Source organism: Coturnix japonica, chromosome 1, assembly GCF_001577835.2.
Source record: "Coturnix japonica isolate 7356 chromosome 1, Coturnix japonica 2.1, whole genome shotgun sequence".
NCBI classification, from domain to species: Eukaryota; Metazoa; Chordata; class Aves; order Galliformes; family Phasianidae; genus Coturnix; species Coturnix japonica.
Genome location: NC_029516.1, coordinates 142,579,835 through 142,600,220, shown reverse-complemented (window position 1 = coordinate 142,600,220; position 20,386 = coordinate 142,579,835). Strand labels below are relative to the sequence as shown.

General features: G+C 35.6%; 1 protein-coding gene across 6 annotated transcripts in view; it reads right to left on the bottom strand.

The window, feature by feature from the left end:
• The window catches only part of PCDH9 (protocadherin 9), a 697,873-nt gene that overhangs the window by 644,904 nt on the left and 32,583 nt on the right, over positions 1-20,386 (bottom strand). The gene's annotated exons all lie outside the window — the stretch shown is intronic.

Genomic DNA, 20,386 nt, shown 5'->3' with positions numbered 1-20,386 from the left:
AAACAAACAAAAACAACAAAAACAACAAAAAGCCAGTTATTAGGAATCTATGATATTTATATTTTTTCTGGTTTCATTTCAAACTTTGCCAATATTTGTTACCAAGGACTATAGTGCCTAGGAGCAAAATGCTCAGAATAGAGAATCTAGCTACTTGTATTTCAGATATAATGCTTAGCCCTGTCATCTTTTTCACTGAGGAATCCCTAGAGAGATCTGGAGAGGAGATTTCTGTAACTCATTTGCTCTGGACAAAGTACAGGACATTGAACTCATATGTTTCCAACGTATTCATTATTAATAGGTAACAAATTTCATTCACAACTGAAAGTGACCCTGAAATGCTTAGATGGATGTAGAATGAACAGTAAACTATTTTCCATATTGTCCTCTTTAGAAGATGAAATTGATTTTCTTTTTGTTTTTGTTTTAATAAAAGGGTGTTTACTTTTTTAATCTGAAATAAAAATTCAGTCCAAGAGAAGTTACTCTACTGTGGTGGAAAAGATTACATGAACAATAACTTATATTTTTTTTCTTTAGAAAAAGTCTTTTCTGTTAAATAACAAGTCCAATCTTTATGGAATAAAAGTGGGCAGAACAAACAACTTGCATGTAATTTGCACAATAAAGACTTGCTCTACTATGCTAAATAAATAAAGCAATTGGTTTTAAGACAGAAATCTTTCTTACCAATTAGACAGATAATTTTCAACCCCAGAGAATTAATTGGCCCAAAACTTCATTGCGTGCCTATCATCAGCCAACAGCACATTTCATTAAAGTCAGAGGAGTTTCATCATATTTAAAACAGATATTTTTTTTTTGTATTCTTCTGCAAATATGCCAGGTACTTCTAAGTCTACAGTTTGTATGAAGTGATGACTCTTTCATTCTCCATAGCTAATTGCTATTCATTGTTAAAGCACAGAAAAATTATTTATTTCATTGGAAATGTATGTATGCACACAAATATATACTCAGCTTACATGTTGATAAAATTAGTACCTATTTGTACATATATTTTGAGTATCAAAAGCAAGGGATGTTTTGTTGACAAATGACTCAGCTAAAAGGACACTGAACATCATGCTGGCTGAGATACACACCCAGTTCAGTCTTCCAGATCACACCTTTATAAAGCCTCTGTATGAAGGATTATGTAGGGTTGGCGATCCATTGGTAGAACAAATTCTAACATGAATTAAGAGAAGACTGGCTATTTCATAGGAATCAGACTCTCTGAGGTGCTGTGATTCACTTAGACTGCTGTGTCCATGGTACAGTGTACTGGAAGTAACAAGGAAAGAAGAGAGATGCACTTGTTCTGACACTCCATGTACTAAATGTGACCTGTATGTCCTTTAGTTTAAAGTTCAGATTTCAGGTAAACTCTGAATGTCAGATTACTATGTGCATTTGTGATCATCACTCCTTTTGCTCCAGGGATCCTACTTCCCCTGAGGACCTCATAAAAATATTTGCCCTGTCGCAACCTTTCATTTTATTCAGCAAAGATCCATTGAAAAGGTATTTGTATCACAGCTGCAGTCCAATGTCAGCCAAAAAAAAAAAAAAAAAAAAAAAAAAAAAGTACAAAAAGTTCTGCTGAGCTGCAACTCACTGCACTGCATGGAACAAAAGCTTGCTTCCTGAACTGCAAATGCTCTACTTCTGACAAAAGCTTGCTTTCTTTCCCAGCTCTTTAGGATTCAGCATCATGACTTCAGGGATAGCTGCAGATATGTGGAGGTTATGTGGAGATTTCTGAGCTCTGAGATTCGGTTCCTGATACATTTCATAAATCACTGTGCTACCTTCTAATGATGCTTTTATTTTCAAGTACAGAAGTCAGTATCTCAGTCTGCTGAGATTAACCTTTCTAGCGACTGTAGCAACTAGCATGTTGCTGTAGGACTGTTCATCAAGCCCACTACCACTTCCCATTTCCATTAGACAGTCATAAATTCATTCCAGTTTTTATAAGATGAAAATTTAAACATGGGGTTATCAGGGACCATCATTTGATCTGGCCTATGCAAATGCAGTGTGTCCATTCCTGATAAATGCTGCTGTAGGATCTCTAACCTCAGTCTAAACAAGGTTTAAATGAAAATAGCTGCTGATGTACATCAACTCTTTTCTGAAAGATGAATGGACAATTTCTCACCACCCAGAAAAAACTGTTACTTCTAGTAATATAAGTTCCTTCCTTGATCTTTGCAGTAAACATAGTAGGAGGAATCTTCTAGCATTTTGAACACCACTAAGTGCTAGTTAGAGAGGATTTATTTTGCTTCAGTTTTAACACTGGGAATATTCCTCACGGTAATATTGATTTACACAAAAGAATAAACCAAGCATGTCTACTTGTTTTCCAGCACCTTAAGTAATAGAAAGCAAAATAATTTGAAAAAAAAATTGTTCATTTTAAATTTGTGTCAAGAGGCTAAACTATACTAGCTGCAATTTTAATCACAGAATATACTCCCATTTGTCTGACTTTATGAGATACATGAAGTATAGGGCCTATTTGAAATAATAAAAGTTCATAAAAATGTATCATAAGGAACTGAATGTTGTCCAAATGTAGCAAGCTGGCTCAGGTTTTCACAGAATTATTTGGAGAGAAAAATACTGAACTCATTTGGAAGAAAAGAAATACGCAAGGTAGAAATAGAGTTTTGGTGTAAAGATTAATGTGATGCAAATAAAAGATCATTAAGATAAACAAATATATCTTAGCCTCCTCTCATAAAGAGTCTCACATTTGCACTTAACATCCAATTTTTAATTCCACTGTAGCAATTTCAAAGTTTAAAAATGTGGTTCAAATTTGCAGCACACAAAACATAACTGTTATTCTTCAAACCCGTTAGAGCAGAATCAGACTTCAAACAGCTCACATTAAGTATGTATTGTATTTTTTTCCCCACTGAGTTCATAACATTAGGTCAATTTATTTTCCTAAGTGCACGTGATCTGTTAAAGTGTCCTGCTAGTACTTCCACTGCATTAAAAAAAAATTGCCAAGGAAAGCATTTCTGTGTGCATCTAAAGTACCACATATTAGACCTTTTATTATTTGACCCCCTCCCCCCCCCCCCTTCCCCCCCCCCGAATCCTAAAAACAACCAAGGGAAAGCACAACGCATTCCTTATCTTGCAAGTGAAATGGGATTACAGATGGTGAATCACTGGTAACAGCACTGACATGGAACCTCTAGGGAAAGGATGAGCATGCAGATTTAGCTCAAGTTGATCTAGGGTTATACCGCTTTGCTTAATAGCATAACACTGCCCATAACTCATAAGGCCCATAGGTGTTAAAATCTTTTCTGAGATGTTTAAAGTGTTTAAATTCTTGCTTACAAGCTTTTGTAATTTCATTAGGTACACTGATTCATATCAAGCACATAAAACAAGTGGTCATACTCATATAAAATTAGGAAATTTTATTTACCATTCAAGTTCTCAGCTTGAAAATTATAGACTAATTTAAGCACACACGTACTGTTTTGAAGAATTAAAGGTTGTTTAAAGTATTATGGGTAATTTATTTATATGAGATAAAAGAGGTTTTGTTGTTGTTGTTTTAAAAAGATCTTTAAATAATACCAAACATAAAAGGAAGCAAAATATTCTGGAAGACTGCTGTTTTACGTTCTCTGTCTTCATTTGGACCTATTCCCCATATTCCCGATGAACTGTTCCAAAGGAAGAACAAAGTGTATATGATTCACATTTGACAATAGAGATCTTTATTTTTAAGATTTATTTTTGGTCTCCAAAAAAATCCATATTCTTCCCATGTCAAATATAATCATTCAGATTATATGTCAAATATAAGCATTCAGTAAAGATTTACAAAAACACATACAATGATTTTCTCCATCTCCATGTTGTTCTCTTAGCTAAAATGTTCTGTATTTGGGAAAGTTATAAGTGATTTATGGGAGGGCAATGTCTAATTAGTACCTGAAGTTGTACTGTGTTGCTGATTCTAATTAATAACACTTCCTAAGTGTGTTCAAAGTCATTTAAAATAAAAGCCTTCAGAAATGCACTGGAGCATTTAATGCCTAGATACTGTAGTGATAAACCAGCTATAGAAGCCAAAAATAGGTTAGACAGATTAGACTGGCAGATAAAACAGAGAGAAAGAAACCGTAGGCAAATAAAATAGTCAAGTGTGAAAGACAGACAAATATGCGTGAAAAGAATTAAATATGAGACAAAAGGGTGACTTAGTTTGAGGAGAAGCTTGTGGTTGGTTATAGAGACACTATATGTTATAGTATAGTTTTCAGTATCACGTGTACTGTAAAGGGTAATTTATACATACTGCATAGCTACTACTTCTTGGTTTGTTTTTGATGTTGTGTTTTACTTTTTTAATAAAAAGAAAATTAACATTTGGTAGGTTCCTTCCAAGTCAGCATATTTGTGGACTGGAAACTGGACATGAGACAGCAATGTGCCCTCACAGCCCAGACAGCAAACCGTGTCCTGGACCGCATGAAAAGATGCATGACCAGCAGGTGCAGGAGGTGATCCTGCCTCTCTGTGCTGGTGAGGCCTCAGCTGGAATACTGTGCCCAGATGTGGAGTCCTCAGTACAGGAGAGATACAGACCTGTTGGAACGCAACCAGAGCACAGCCACAAAAAACGATACATGGGATGGAACACCTATTCTATGAGGACAGGTTGAGAGCTGGTGCTCTTCAGCCTGAACACAAGGCTGCAGGGTGACCCGATAGTGGCTTGACAGTATCTAATGTGGAACTACAGGAAAGAAGGAGACAGACTCTTTGGCAGGATCTGTGATGATAAGAAACAATTTCAAGCTTAAAGAGGGTAGATTTAGGTTAGATATGATAAAAAAGTCTTTAACAATGGGGATGGTGAGTCACCGGAACAGGTTGCTCAGTGATGTTGTTGATGCCCCATCTGTGGGGACTTTCCAGGCAAGGCTGGATAAGGTTCTGAGCAAGCTGATCTAGCTGTGGTGTCCCTGTTCATAGCAGAGAGGTTGGACTAGATGACCTTTAAAGATTCCTTCCAATTCTAACGATTCTATGACTATATTTTATGATTCTATGATTCTCTGTTACACATACATGTTATACTGAACCAACTTCTCCTCCAATCAAACATATAAAAAACAAATAATCTGATCCTACAGAAAATATTATTACCCCATGGCATTAGTATCTCTAGTCAGTGGAGAATAATAAGGAACTGTAATTTTTATGCTGATAAGAACATGAAATGACTTGTGGCACCCTACTCCCAGCTTCTTTACAACTACATATTTACACCTAGCTCTGTAACTGTAAATAATTAGGCTTAGATAAGAAAAATTCCATACTAAATGATGTTTTCCTTTTTCAGAAGGTACGATGGTACAATCTCCAAGTAGAATTTCACATGCTTATGTAAATAATATAATAGAGAACACACAGATATATTGGAAACACAGTGCCTAGCAATGTAAAGCAAACAAAGGACAAGTTGAATCTGCAGTTCATGAGGTCAAATACACACACACACACACACACACACACATATATATAAATATATATATATTTCTTCTGCCTTTGCAAACTTACTGCAATGATCAAGGTATCGTATGGGAGCAAGTAGATTGCTGTTTATTTAACCTGCTGGGCATCCAAGGGGAATGATAAAAGCCCACTGAAGTTGCTGAGAGACTAAAGAGAAGTGAATTACACCTTTCTTAAGAGCGACACAGCATGTGTGACCCAGCCTTCTGGAGTACTCAAGGCATGCCACTCCCAGGGAACATGCCTAAAGACCACACACCAGCAGTATCTGCTACATCCACAGTGTTCTTCAGGTATTAATAAAGGGGAGTTCCAGAAGAGCCTGTGGATTTTATTTATTTATTTATTTATTGCATCTGTAAACACAGAGAAACACTTATGAGGTGACACTGCTGAGTGGAGTGGGTGATGCGTATGGAGCTGCGATGAGTCTTGACTGCCCACAGGGCCACAGTGGCCTGCTTTAATCCTTAGCAAGATTCCCCCGGGGCCAATCACCTGATAAGCTCAGAATAAACAAACCAGAATTTGGTGGAGTTTGATGTGGGTAGAAAATCACTTTCTCTGCCAGGCATAACAGCAGTGAGGGAAAGGTGAGGAATGTTCCTGCTCAGTGACAGGGAGACCTCACATTTAAGAATTTAGTGTGTCTCTAAAACCTATCCCTCCCACATGAACTCCAACTGGAGTGGATCTATGTAAACATCCTTCCTCCCCTCCCCTCTGCTGCACTGGGCCTTTTGCTGATCCCCTGCCGGCAGCTGTGGCTTGGGAGGCAAACAGTGGTCATGCTGTTTCGTGCACAATGACAGGCAAATAAAAGAACAAACAAGCTCGGGAGATTTAAAATCCAGAGCTTAGGGACTTCTCTGAGTTTCACTGTGCTTCTGTGATCCTCCCACTAAATATAAGAGCTGTTTTCTTCAATAAATGAAGACGATAATAAACATCTCTCCTCATGTCTCTCCAGAGCCCTTGGGGAACTCTACAGTGGCAGACTGTATAAATTTGCAGAAAGGTGTCCTCTGATAGATTTTACTTACAAGGCATCAGCTGTTAAAAACTGCTAAGAAACAGGAAATGGGACGTCTCATGACACTCGTGGATTTTGGCTGTTCCAAATAATTTTATCAAATACATATGCAAGCTTTATTTCAAAGAAGTGCTTGATTCCATGAAACTGTTTTTGAACCATAAATCTTTATTTACAAGATCTTTTTGCCTTTCATAACTCTCTCTCCGTTGACAGTGACACAGTACTCTCAATTCAACGTTCCTCTCTCTGAACATATGGGGAAAAAAAAAAAAAGTTTGTATATTAATTAGTAAATTTAGATTTCAAAAAGTATTTTCTCACATAATAACAAAACTGGAATACATTAAATTGCAAAAATAAAGTTGTTTCTGAAGTTGAAAAAGTCAAGGCCAGATAGTAACTGGACTTTATAACTGCATAGTAAAAGCAAGTAAATCCAGTAAGATGGAGAATAGGTCCTGAGTGTCTGGTCTCAGCAGGGTATTACCATGGTATGTATTATACATACAGAACCATACAAACTTTCATAAATGTACTTACAAGAACCAAGAAGTAAGTGCTTTATAATCTGCAAGCAGCCCAACATTCAAATCCTTCTGGAGTTAAGAGGGGATCTACATTTCATTAGGCTTAAGGTCATTTCTTTTACATTCAGTAAAAGCAAACTCAGGAAAGAAATAATTTCACTAATTTTTGCCCTTCCCCTCCTAAGGAATGATATGCCCAGGCAGTCTAAAAATCATGCAAACCACCTTTAACAAGTTTTTACTATTATTTGAATTACACATCACTTAAAACTGAGCTGAGTTTCTGTTCTGTCTTATGCTTTATCAGCAAAATGATTAATCTAAATATGAACTGCTGAATTCTTATTAGGAAAATAAATGTGAAAGTTAAATGTGGATATTCTGTTTGTATTCACAGAGCTGGCAATTAGAAAAGCTATTTTTTATTTCCTACGTACTAAGATAGAAAATTCATTGTGAGCAGGATAGAACATTACAGGCATTTCAGAGATATTTTTTTCTGATCGGATTTCCACTCACCTTTTCTTTCTAAAATACTTGCAAGCAACTTGGAGTGATGGAAAGAGAAACCAGTATCAAGAAGGAAGTAAAACATTTCCAACACAGTAACTCTGATGTTTATTCTCAAAGATAGAAAGATTAGCTCTTTGTATGCTTATCAGATAGGAGCTCTATGAAGTTAGTGATTCTCATGTAGCTAGTTATTTCTGATTCTGATTCTGATTCTGGAGTCTCCTTCTCTGGAGACATTCAAGACCCACCTGGATGCCTACCTGTGTGACGTGGTGTAGGGAGCCTGCTTTGGCAGGGGGGTTGGACTCGATGATCTCTAGAGGTCTCTTCCAACCCCTACAATTCTTTGATTCTGTGATTACAGTGTGTGATTTAAATGAAGCCAATAAACTACGAATGAGTATTACATTCCAACAATGATCATTCACAAAATCACTATTATTACAACTGGGAGCTTGATAGTTGGCCTTGAATTTAAAAAAAAAATATAAAAAAAATAATAATAATAATAAAAAAAAATCCAATATTTATATGAAAGAGATAATGAATGCACATCAAAATCTGAGATACCATTGAAATGAACTGGAACTACAAGACTGAAAGTTGGGGCCCCCAGTACAAAAAAGTTGTGCAGGTGTTGGAGCAGCTCTGAAAGAGAGCCATGAACGTGATCAATGGGCTGTAGCACCTCTCCTATGAAGAGAGGTTGAGGGAGATTGACTTATTTAGCCTGGAGAAGGCTTCAGGAAGACCCCATTGCAGTCCTCCAGTATTCAGCAGGAGCTTTTAAGCAAGGAAGTAAAATGACTTTTTACACAGGACAAGTGGGAATACTTTTAAACTAGAAGAGGGGAGGTTTAGTTTAGAAGTTAGAAGTAATTTTTTACTCAAAGGGTGGTAAGGCACTGTCATAAGTTGCCCAGAGAAGTTGTGGGAGTCTCATCCCTGAAAACATTCAAGGCCAGGCTGGATGAGGTCATGGGCAGCCTAATCTAGTAGTGGTTGGCTACCCAGTTCATACAAGGGGTAAGGCCCATTCCAGTCTAAGCCATTCTGTGATTCGGTGTAGTCACACACAACTAACTATGCAATGACTTTCCAAAACAAGCATGTAGGAAAATCACTTATCTGAAGAAGGAGATTGTAAGCAAAACCAAATCTACCATCTCATTTAAATCATAAAATACATGTACACACCTATGAAGATTTTTAAAATGTACTCTATACTAGATTACTATATGCAAAGATAGATTTAATGAGAATAAAATAGGAAATATGGATATTCTACAGTATTATTCCAGTAATTCCAGTAATGTTGTAACCATAAAACCTTGTAAATAAATGGATTGTTACATGAATAAAAAGGGTAAAAAGACTTTTCAAAACTCTGTTAGAATGGGTAAAAATATAAGGTGTAAAAGGAAAGGAAATCCAATACAACAAGCTTCTGAATAATTCCTAATCTGTTTATTCAGTATTAAAGGAATTATTAAAATGTACCAAACTTTAACTAAAAGAAATCCTGTACTCCAGTTCAAACACAGCAGTCCTAGTGACCTGAAAAGTATCTTTGGCAGAATTTTATCCTCAGGATCCTGTAACAACTCAATATGTATCTTGCGTTTGTATACTGTGAAAGGACAAGAACAATCTAACTTAGCTCAATACAGTTTTATTAACTGCAGTTTTCAGTGATGGAACAAAAGGGTCTTATGTCTTTCATTTACACTGATTCTGTTATGGTATTATATGTAATATTACTTCATTTATCATTGGAAGTGTTTTTAATGTGTTAGACTAGGAAGGGTTGTACATTCTAAGAGAATGCTAAAACTGTTCATATCATATATCACACTTGTTAATCTTTAGATACATCCCATCTACATTACAATTAGCAATATTTTTATTAATAACTGTTAAGTTACATCAAATTTGTATAGGTGGGGCTAGATTTTAGTGATGTTGGCATGAGTATTTTTTGTTCATATTACAGTGGGTGAAAAAGGGTCCAAGTTCAGGTAAGATGAGTTACTTCTCATCAGGGAACTTGAACTTGAAACACATGTACACAGCTTACTTTGATTTGTTAAATATGGCTGCCTGTAGAATTGGTACCAGTGCTGTAAAATATTCTGCAAATGCAGAGAGCAAGTCACATGGGATCTGACTTGGACAGTAAGCTCTTGAAGGTGGTGTGTGTATAAACAACGTTTGTAATCAAAGAAAATTCAGGCAATTACAAAAATGGATGATGATGCACTTCATCTCATAATGATAAATTGAGTGATAACTAAAATGAATATTCTTTTGACATTTTACCATATATATTCTGTTAAAATTTGAAATGATGGATACTTTCTGTTTTAATGCTTCTCATTAAGCTTACACTCCTTGTATATCTTTCTACAATCTTTATCATCCCTCTCTTCATATAATGTTCAAAAATGTCATCTCAAGATAATCTTTTGTATGACCTTTCAACAGATAAATCTCCTCTAAAGAAATTAAGCTTATATTTTCCGGTTTCCCATTGTAAAATTATCAAAAGCGGGTAAAATACAAATAAATACTGTTCTGGTTTTGTACTTGAACTTGAAACACCAAATTACCATTTGACCCATTTTAATAATTTAAAACTATTTTTCTTTTCTTTTAATTTCAAAAATGTCAATTAAACACCATTAGTTATAACAATGGCAAATGACATATCCTTGTTCCTTTGATGGCATGATTAGTTTATAAATGCTGACCCATTTTACATATTGTTTATCAATATTCTTTTAAAAATAAATTTAAAAAGGAAAACATATAGTACTTCTGAATATAAAGAATGAAGTTATATCCTAGTGTCAATTTGTATTGGGTACATAAGACTAGATGAAACAGGTCTGGTCCTGCTTCATACCTTATTTTAGTGCCTGGAAAATACAGACAAATGCTACCTAAGTCAGTACCAGTGAATGTACTAAAAGTTTGCAGAGGTTCTTAGTCTTCTAAAAACTTTTTTTCTTTTTTCCCATGGAGGAGGAAAAAGGTTAAAAGAATTATTCCCAACTTACACAAAATAAGAAAGTAATCAACATACCTAAAAGCTTGCTTTTAGGAGAACATAAAGGTTCCTACAGTAAAGCTCATTGGTGTGGCACTTCTCATCCCCTCCATTCCAAGTGACTTCCAAACTATTCTTCATATACAACATCTCTGAACTGAAATTCTGAAACTTCAATATTTTCATTAGGATTAACAATCTTTGTCACTGTAAACCTTATAAATATCACTCTGTGATATTTCTACCTGTATAAAAATGAAACAAGTTTCATTCAGAATTTCCCTTGATGTTGATTTAGATCTGACCAAACATGAAGAGAACAAGAAAAACAAGAAAAATAAAGGGAGTTGCTTGGTAACAGTAGATGGTTAAATAAACAAATTAATAAATAAACTATAGGTGTACTTTCTTTTGAGTGCAGTTCAGTACTTTCCTGCAAAAAGTATTTTTATTTTTTTAATATTTTAATATTTAATATTTTTAATACATATTTATATATATAACAGAACATAAGTTCTGTTCATGAGAACACTTGAGTTTCAATAGGGCCAAGTGTTGGGTCCTGAATTTTGGTCATGACCACCCCAGGCAACCCTACAGGCTTGGGGAGGAGTGGCTGGAAAGCTGCCTGATGGAAAGGGACCTTGGTGTACTGATGGACAGTCTGCTGAATATGAGCCAGCAGTGTGCCCAGGTGGCCAAGAAGGCCAATGGCATCCTGGCTTGTATCAGGAATGGTGTGATGAGCAGAACTAGGGAAGTCATCCTGCCCCTGTACTCAGCATTGGTGAGGCCTCACCTCGAGTACTGAGTTCAGTTTTGGGCACATCAGTACAAAAATGACATGGAGGAGAGGAGGGAGGGAGAGGGGGAGGGGAGGGGGGAGGGGAGGGAGGGAGGGGAGGGGAGGGAGGGGGAGGGGAGGGGGAGGGGAGGGGAGGGAGGGGAGGGGAGGGGAGGGGAGGGGAGGGGAGGGAGGGGAGGGGAGGGGAGGAGGGGAGGGAGGAGGGGAGGGAGGGAAGGGGAGGGAAGGGAAGGGGAGGGAAGGGAAGGGAGGGAAGGGAAGGGAAGGGAAGGGAAGGGAAGGGAAGGGAAGGGAAGGGAAGGGAAGGGAAAGGGAAGGGAAGGGAAGGGAAGGGAAGGGAAGGGAAGGAAGGGGAAGGGAAGGGGAAGGGGAAGGGAAGGGAAGGGGAAGGAAGGGAAGGGAAGGGAAGGAAGGGAAGGAAGGGAAGGGAAGGGAGGGAAGGGAAGGGAAGGGAAGGAGAAGGAGAAAAGAAATAAATAATGGAAAATAAATGGAAAGAAGAAATCCAAGGAAAAATCCACAGTTTCAACATTTATTTTTCTCCTTTGATCAATCAAAGAGCATAAGTGGACTTTCTGCATAGCAGTATCCACATGTCTGCATTTGGCCAGTTTCAAAGAGTATCACTGAAGACTTACACAGGTGCACACAGTGAAAAAAAGTTTAAATCTGTATTTTAAAATAATGACACCAGCTGGATCTTGGCAAGACCTTGCACTGCTATTTCCTCACTGAATATTGGTGTGGTTTTTTGTTTGTTTGTTTTGTTTTGTTTTTTTTGTTTTTGTTTTTTAATTAATTAACTGAAAACATTTCTTATTTCAAAGTCTGAAGTGACAGACTGTATGATAAGTCCAGCCAAGAGTGTACCCTGCACAAGACTAAGAATGCACTAGAAATCACAGTGTTTTCATTTCTCCCTTTCAGTTTATTTTTGCCTTGTAAGTCAGGTTGCCAAACCAGGAAAAGCTTATTCACAGTGGCCTGTACATTATGTCAGTACATCACTTCCTACTTGTAGGTTGTTAAATCTTCCGATAAACAATTTATTCAAGTTTTCAGTTAATGCAGATACTAGCAGGTACTATTCTCATCAAGAAATCTTTGTCCTGGACCCTGAATGAAGTCAGGCTCTACAGTTTTTTAAATTGAGTACTGATAAAATCTCATTGAACTCATGAAAACTTCAGAAGTGCTGGCCTTAACACTTTTGATCTCAAAGTCCTTCAAATGTAAGTTCAATATTTGGAAATCATTTCAAAATTCTGACAGTAAAAGAAGTACAGAAAGTAGAATATCTGGATTTTTTATTTTTTTTATTTTTTTATTTTTTTAAGAAAAAGAAGTGCAGCCACAGACCTATAGCTACTGCTATTTCTAAGGGTGATTCAGATGGCCCTCCCAAGCTGTAACACTGAGCTTCCTGTGTAATCAAAGAACTGCATTGTCAGGCTTGGAAAGACGTTTCAGAGACTGCACTCCAATGATTTAATGGGGCATAGACTCCTAAATACTTCTGTGGGAAGGACCTGTAGTGCACAGTCTGCCTAACCTTGGATACACTGACTCTTCCCATTGACTTTATAGGCAGCCCTGGGGAGTAGGATGTCTGAAAGCTTCTTGCTGTTTTAAAAATAAAGCAGGTACGTAAAAGCGAATGCTCTCACTTTTGCTTCAGTGATCCTGATAAGAGAAAAAGAAAGTAGTCTGGCTCCAACCTTCATTATGATTTTATGTAAATTATCTTAAGTAAGGATTCTTCCCCTTTGATGCTCAAGTATTCTGAAGCTGAATTATTTGCTAAAGCTAGTTTAGCAGACTTCTAAAGATTTCACAGGCAAACTTCATATTTGTTTGTACATCCACACTGAAAGCAGGTGCGTGCATGTTCCAATTTTTGAAATTCATCTTTAATTAAACTATAGTGTTCTTCTCTTCCCATCTACCTACCCATGGAGGCATCAAAGAAATAGTAAATTCTCTCTCATTGTGGGGAAAAAAAAAAGAAAGAAAGAAAAAAAAAAAAAAAGGGAAGGAAAAAAAAAACCCCTCACTGCAGACTTGCTTATTTAGAGTAGATTTTTACATCACCTGCAGACTGATTGATTCTTTAGTTGATTTGACATCCTATTCAAAAGTCTCTAAAAAGCACTACCTATAGAACTGTCTCAAGAAAAATCTAAAGAGATTGTGGTGATGGATGATAAGGAATAAAAAATTAGACTGAATTAACTTGTACAGGATTTCACAGTTATTTCTAAAAAAAGAAACAAACCCACTCTTTGTACAAATATTACATTTTATATAAAATCTTCACAAAGGTAGATTCTTGCTTCATCACTATGCCTAAATGAGCTCTCTAATTACAAATGTATGTAGATGCTAGAAAGTATTCTCTTGAGGTCAAAGTATTTCGCATCAGGTTTAGACAGTAAGGGAAACCATAGAAAACAGAAACCTCAGTCTTGAATTCTGAAAGGTTACTGCTCTCAGTGAAAAAGCTCAGCAATTTGCAACATGAGGAAAGGCACAAAAAGATACCAAACAGCTTCTCCATAGCCAAAATTAATAATACATCTGGCTTTGATATTCATGCGTTTTTCAGGAAGCGGCTGTACTAAGTCAAAATTTTTGAAATGTCTATTGCTTTACTTATATAGATTTAATTTTAAACACGGCTTATTGTATAAATGCATTGTAGCTTCAAAGACAGGCTTTTTCAAAATTATGGTATGAGAGCTTCCCATGGTTTCCATGGAAATGACCTTTCACTATTTCCATGGTAATGGATCTAGTCTTATATATTTCTCTTTTATGAGACTTTATTATACCAACAAAGCTAACATCCATAACACAGTCCTTAACTTAGAGATGTGAGCTCGCTGAGAGAAATAATCTGACTCCCAAGCCCCATGGGCATGCTAAGCTTTTGTATGTCTTTTTAATGCTGTGTGAGTAACAGTTTTGAAAAAGATCACCTACTGCATATCATCAGTAGAGAAATGCTGATATATATTGCTCATTGCTATGTTCCTAAAGGAGTTTCTGGATTCATCTGTTGCAGACTTTCCTGGACTGCTCCACTGCTCCCAAGGGCAGAATAGCTGGGAAACAGAATGGATAGAGAGCTCAGTGTCTTCTATAAATTCCAGACTGTTGATCATATCCTGCCGTGAAATAAATATTATGCTAGTGCATTTATTGAAAATCTATAGATCTTTGAAATTACATATCTATGGGCTTGCTGTTCTTTCTTTCAGAATTTAAGCTTGAAATTGTTTTTCTTTTCCCGTTTATATTGCATTATCATTGTGATTATTGCTATTGTTGTCAAAAGCTAAAATCCTCTTTTTCACCCTGGAGAGAAAAGCAATGGAAGCAAAAGATTCAAAGCAGTTATACTGAAAGAAACAAAACAACCAAGGTAGCACTGTCCCCAGAATCCTTGACATCTAAAGAAACCCAGCTAGGCCTAAGGTGTTAAATGCCTCAAGGTGTTATGGAGATGAGGCTGGGAATGGACTGCACCACCACTGTGATTCACAGATAAAAATGTATACCTTTCAGAATTGCACTCCAGTAGATGAAATTTGGAAAACAATATTCCAGAAACCCCCACATTAGGGTTTATGATAAAGTAAATCCTATCCATTCAGGAAACTAAGCAAAAGAAATCTGTAAAATAAGTTCAAATACCTTAGAGAAAAACAGTAAGAAAGACCATAAAAGAGATTGAGCAAAATAAAATGTTTAAAAAAATTATTTCACCTACTCTTCAATCTCTACAGGTACATGTCTACAAATGAACTATTTAACTCACCCTCCCATTTAAATCAATATTTAGGGTTAAACACAGGACTGATTTGGAACACCTACCTTAGAATGGAATTAAACAAATGATGCTCCAGAACTGTTAATTTTCCTCTTCTAACTTTAAAGTGTGTCTAGATGACTAGATCACTCAGTCAGATGAATTTAATCCAAGAATACAGCAAAAGTTGGCAGCTGATTATACTAGATGAAAGCATTTATTTCTCAGCAACTACTCATCTACTTACATAGCATTCTGTGTCAACATTTCTTTAGAAAGTTTAAAAAGTCTTTGTAGATTTTTCTTAATGAAGTTCATATTTTATCATTTTAAAAATTATTTTTATTTTAAATCTTAATTGTTAGCTGAAAATGCTTAACATAGATCTATTTAAAGAAAGTTTGAGATCTATTTAAAGAAAGTTTGAGGTCTTTACTTAAGTGAAATATTTGCTTTTGATAGCCAGCTATTTTTGGTTTTGAGTGACTTATTTTTTCTCTTAAATAATGTTGATTTCCTATTCATTTCTACTGTAGCTGGCATTCCTGTCACCCTTAGAAAGACAGACTATCTTGTTTCTTGTCATGGTCTATAGGAAAGATGTTTACAGTGGTACTTGAATAGTGATTCAGATCAGCACAGTAATATATTATTGTCATATTAAAAAATACAAATCTAGATGAAGTCAACATTTCCCTCCAACACTGCGACATACTGCTATATCAGTGCACAGGACTATTTAAAAAATAATGTTAATTAGAATTACCTGTACTAATTAAAACAAAGTAAAATGAATTCAAACAATATTTTTTCATGCCTGGAAAGACCAGAAGAACATAAGAGAAACAAACAACAAAACGAAAAAATATATATTTATACACATAAAAGCAAAAATAAGTAAAGCGACACACAAACTTGATGGTATTTAAGCTTTCTTACTGCATCTCTGTGGTACACAGGTATGAGTCACCACAGAGCTGTAAATCTCCTATCATCTCTACAAAATTAATCATGTCAACTGACAAAAAAACAAAAACAAACAAACAAATCCCACACCCACACACAAAAACTTAACAACCACGAAGATAAATGCCAAGCGTTCTGATTGTAAAGTGGATTTCTGCTAATCTTGCCACTGATCTGCATGTAACTCCATCTCTTTCTCCTGCTGTATCCCATTAAGGAAGAAGTGGTAACATTCTTGTTTGCAAAGTGAAAACATTCTAATACAGGTTTTGTACCTGGTCTCTGTGATCACTCTCTTACTAAGAAACGTAAGACTTTCTCATATAGGGCTTGTCTCTGATCTCTGAATATGCTTTCAGAAAGGCAAGTTTGGAGAATCTGGAGCAAAGAAAGCATTCCAAACCACAGAGAATGCTACTTTCAAACAAAGTGCTGTGTACTCTCAGACTAAAAAAGTAATGCTGACAGAAAAATGAAGTCTTGAATTATTTCATAATTAAAACATGCTCCAAATAATAGACTGTGTTTCAAGTATTTAACATTAAAATAAGAAACTAAAAGCCAAAGAAGGATGATGTGACACATATGGAACTGGATTCACTGGTATAATCTTTCTTCGCTGTATTTTTTGATCGATCTAAATAGCTTTGTAACTGGTTAAAGTATGTCCCATGCCTCCCAACTGTATGAACTGTCATAGCCATTTGGATTCAGAAAAGGATTATGTTCTCCTATGTTTTTAATTAGCATATTTTCTGGCCAGTCAAAACAGTATTGAACAATTTCCATATAACATTTCTCATGTCTCTGAATTCTAATCCACCCACTCCTTTTGCTAAGCATTGAGTAGTGACCTGAAAATTGTGCTGCAAAGCAGTTTAAAAAAGAACATGGGGAAAAAGAAATGTAGTGCCGAGATCCGTTAACCACTGGTCACTAATTTAAACTGCTAATGACCTAAAATACTTGGAGCTTAGACTGCCATTGTTCAGGTAAGGTTTGCCAAACATTTACTCTCAGTTGTAACTCACTGTATAGTTACATTTGCAAAGGAAACAAGCTATAAAAAGAAGAAAGAACAACTTTGCCACATACCAGTGGCAATGAATGCAATAGCTGTGAAACTCTATGATGGGATATGACATGCATTTCTCCATACATTTACATTTTAAAGTTGCAATGAAAGCATATTGTCAGGGAATGCCAAGCCCACTATGTAATTTCTCTTTGCTGTGCTCTGACAAGATTCTGCTTCATGTTGCAAGCAAGAAAACATTTTGTATTAAATGCAAAGTGAATATGCAAGAATGAAATTGAACAAGTTCTCTCAGCATATCTGTTCTCCATCATAAACCTAGGGAAAGCCTTTTTCAAAGACAAAAAACGTTTGACTTCGTTTCTTATGAAGCAGGCTTTTATCAGATATTCAGACTAAGGCAAATGGAAACTTCCTTCTTTCTTCAAGAAAGCTGCAAAGTTAAGACACTAAACCACTTATCTCAAACTTCATAAGCAAAATGTTTTCCTCTATAAGAAAAGAAAGAAAGAAAAAGAAAGAAAGAAAGAAAGAAAGAAAGAAAGAAAGAAAGAAAGAAAGAAAGAAAGAAAGAAAGAAAGAAAGAAAGAAAGANAAGAAAGAAAGAAAGAAAGAAAGAAAGAAAGAAAGAAAGAAAGAAAGAAAGAAAGAAAGAAAGAAAGAAAGAAAGAAAGAAAGAAAAAAGAAAAAAAAAGAAAAAATGCATGTATACAGGAATAACTGAGTCTGAATGTTAAATCCTTTTTTATATCTAACTTTATACAGTGATCATATCACTTGAAATAGAAACATCTACAACTAAAAAAAGTGTAATGGGCTTAAGATCAAAATAAAAATGAAATTAGAGTTCTTTCTGTAGGGTATTTTTATTTAGTTTATCTATGTTTGAAAACTAAATTAAATTGTTCCCCTGGGTTCACAGTAAATTCTCTTTTTCTCTTCCCTTTGATGATGGCTATCAGTGAAGATATTTTAGTTCATCCTACTCCACCTCTTTTTACAGCTGATTCTATTTTTTTATTTTTTTTTCCTTTTACCCCAGAATCTGTCTCTGAAGCTAGAAATGGTTAATGTTGTTGTATTCAGTATAATTAAATGCCATGGAAATGGTACTCATCAGTCTCACATGTGACCCTTAAGGAAAAATCCTGATAAAGAAAGCTGTCCTATCTGAGGAAAGAACAATATCCCAATTTGACTGTACCTTTGTTTTTACACCATTATACCACAATAACAGTACAACGCTTCGTAAAAACCTCAGGATGGGATTTCTGCTGCTGGACAGTAGGAATCACTGAGAGCAAGTTATTTAGAAGTGAACATAGGGGCCTTCAAGCTTGGCTGAATTCAGCATAGTTCTGTGTAAGGGAGTCAAGATATTCAGTACTTAATCACACAACCCCTGGCACACCAGTATGCATTTACAAGTCCACCGTGCTTTATTAAAACTTAGTGGTGCCACTCACAGAATTAACTGCCAGCTAATGTGAACCCAGGTTATACAATCAGGGTCTAAATTAGGCTAATCACTTAGCTTTGGCAGTAGTATCCCAATGAAAAGATTCATAATTCTTAATGAAGAAGGAAGAGATGTGAGCCTTAGAAAAAAAAAATACAAAGTCATACATCAAGGGACAATTATGGGTCTCAAATAGAAAAAAAAGCCTGAAACCAGAAAATGTGTTGTTTTTTATTCCTAATGACAATGAGTTTTTTGTTTATTCTTCTGCACAATAATGCTGAAGTACTTTTTCTAGTCTCTGGCTGTATTTGCGAGAAAAATACATAATCCTACCTCCTTTTGGTCATCAGTATTTCCTCACATAAGACTACTTCAGCATCCATTCCCATTTCATGAAATAAATATAAAAATGGTTCTCTAGTTTGGAGTATCAGTGTTTTAATGTGTTGAATTAGCTACATAGCACATCTTTAATGAGATAAATGTTACTGAGACTGAAAAAAGGCAAACAACTGAGTATGGTGAAACTATCTCTAAAGAGACTGAGAGGATATTTTAAGAGACTGAATCTAGATTATTTTTTGATGCCAACTCAACACTGCTCTTGAATCTTTTTTGAAGAAGACACTTGAAAAGAAAGATTTGATTTTCTGTAGGAATAGCATCATTTCTGAAGCATATAGCTGAGTATTTTCCAACATTAAGACAATTAAGTCTAATTTTGCCATGAAATTTAACTAAAGTTTGGCATAGTGAAATAATTTTTTGAAAAGATTTTAACTATGTAAACAGACAAGCTAAAACTAGGAGTTTTGAAAGAGATATAGATTTCTACCTCATTCTCAAAACAAATGTACCTGACATCAGAATCACATATTTAATATGTAAAAATCTATCCTAGTGTAGTTAAGGAGCTATATTTGGATTTCTAAAAGGGAACTATCGAGCTATATACATCTTCATATATGTAGACATACAGTGCTAATGAAAAGCTAAAATCTCATGATCATACAGGCTTGTGATAAGTTGTGAAAAAGCTAAAAAGCCTAATCCTCTCTTATTATAGCAAACAGCTAAATATTTGTAAATTTAAGGGAACTAATGTATGCCCTCCACAAATGAAAAAATATATATATCATCCTCTTACCCAACACTTTCAATCAATCATCGCAAAATATATATCTACAATAGAAACAGATAAATTTGAGCAATTTCCTTCCCCCCCCCCCTCTCCCCCCCTTTTCCCCAGATAGGAAAAGGACAGAAAGTAAAAATAATCATTATTCCAAGCTCTACAGCGCCTAATCACCTCTTTACTCAGGCATATTCCCCATTGAGGCCACTAGCATTTTTATCTCAATAAGTACTGAATCAGCTAATAAAAAAGCATTAAAAAAAAGACAGAGAATAAAAATGAAAGCTTACAATATATTTGACTGCATATTGTACCAGTGCATCTTTTTCCAATATTGTCATATTTACTTTTTTTTTTTTTCCCTCCTTTCCTACTGGGAGCTATAAACCAGATTTTTAGATATTTTAAAGTTAACAATTTTTTCTCTGTGTTTACTCAACTATTTCATACAACTCATTCTCTTTTGTCTCCTGAATGA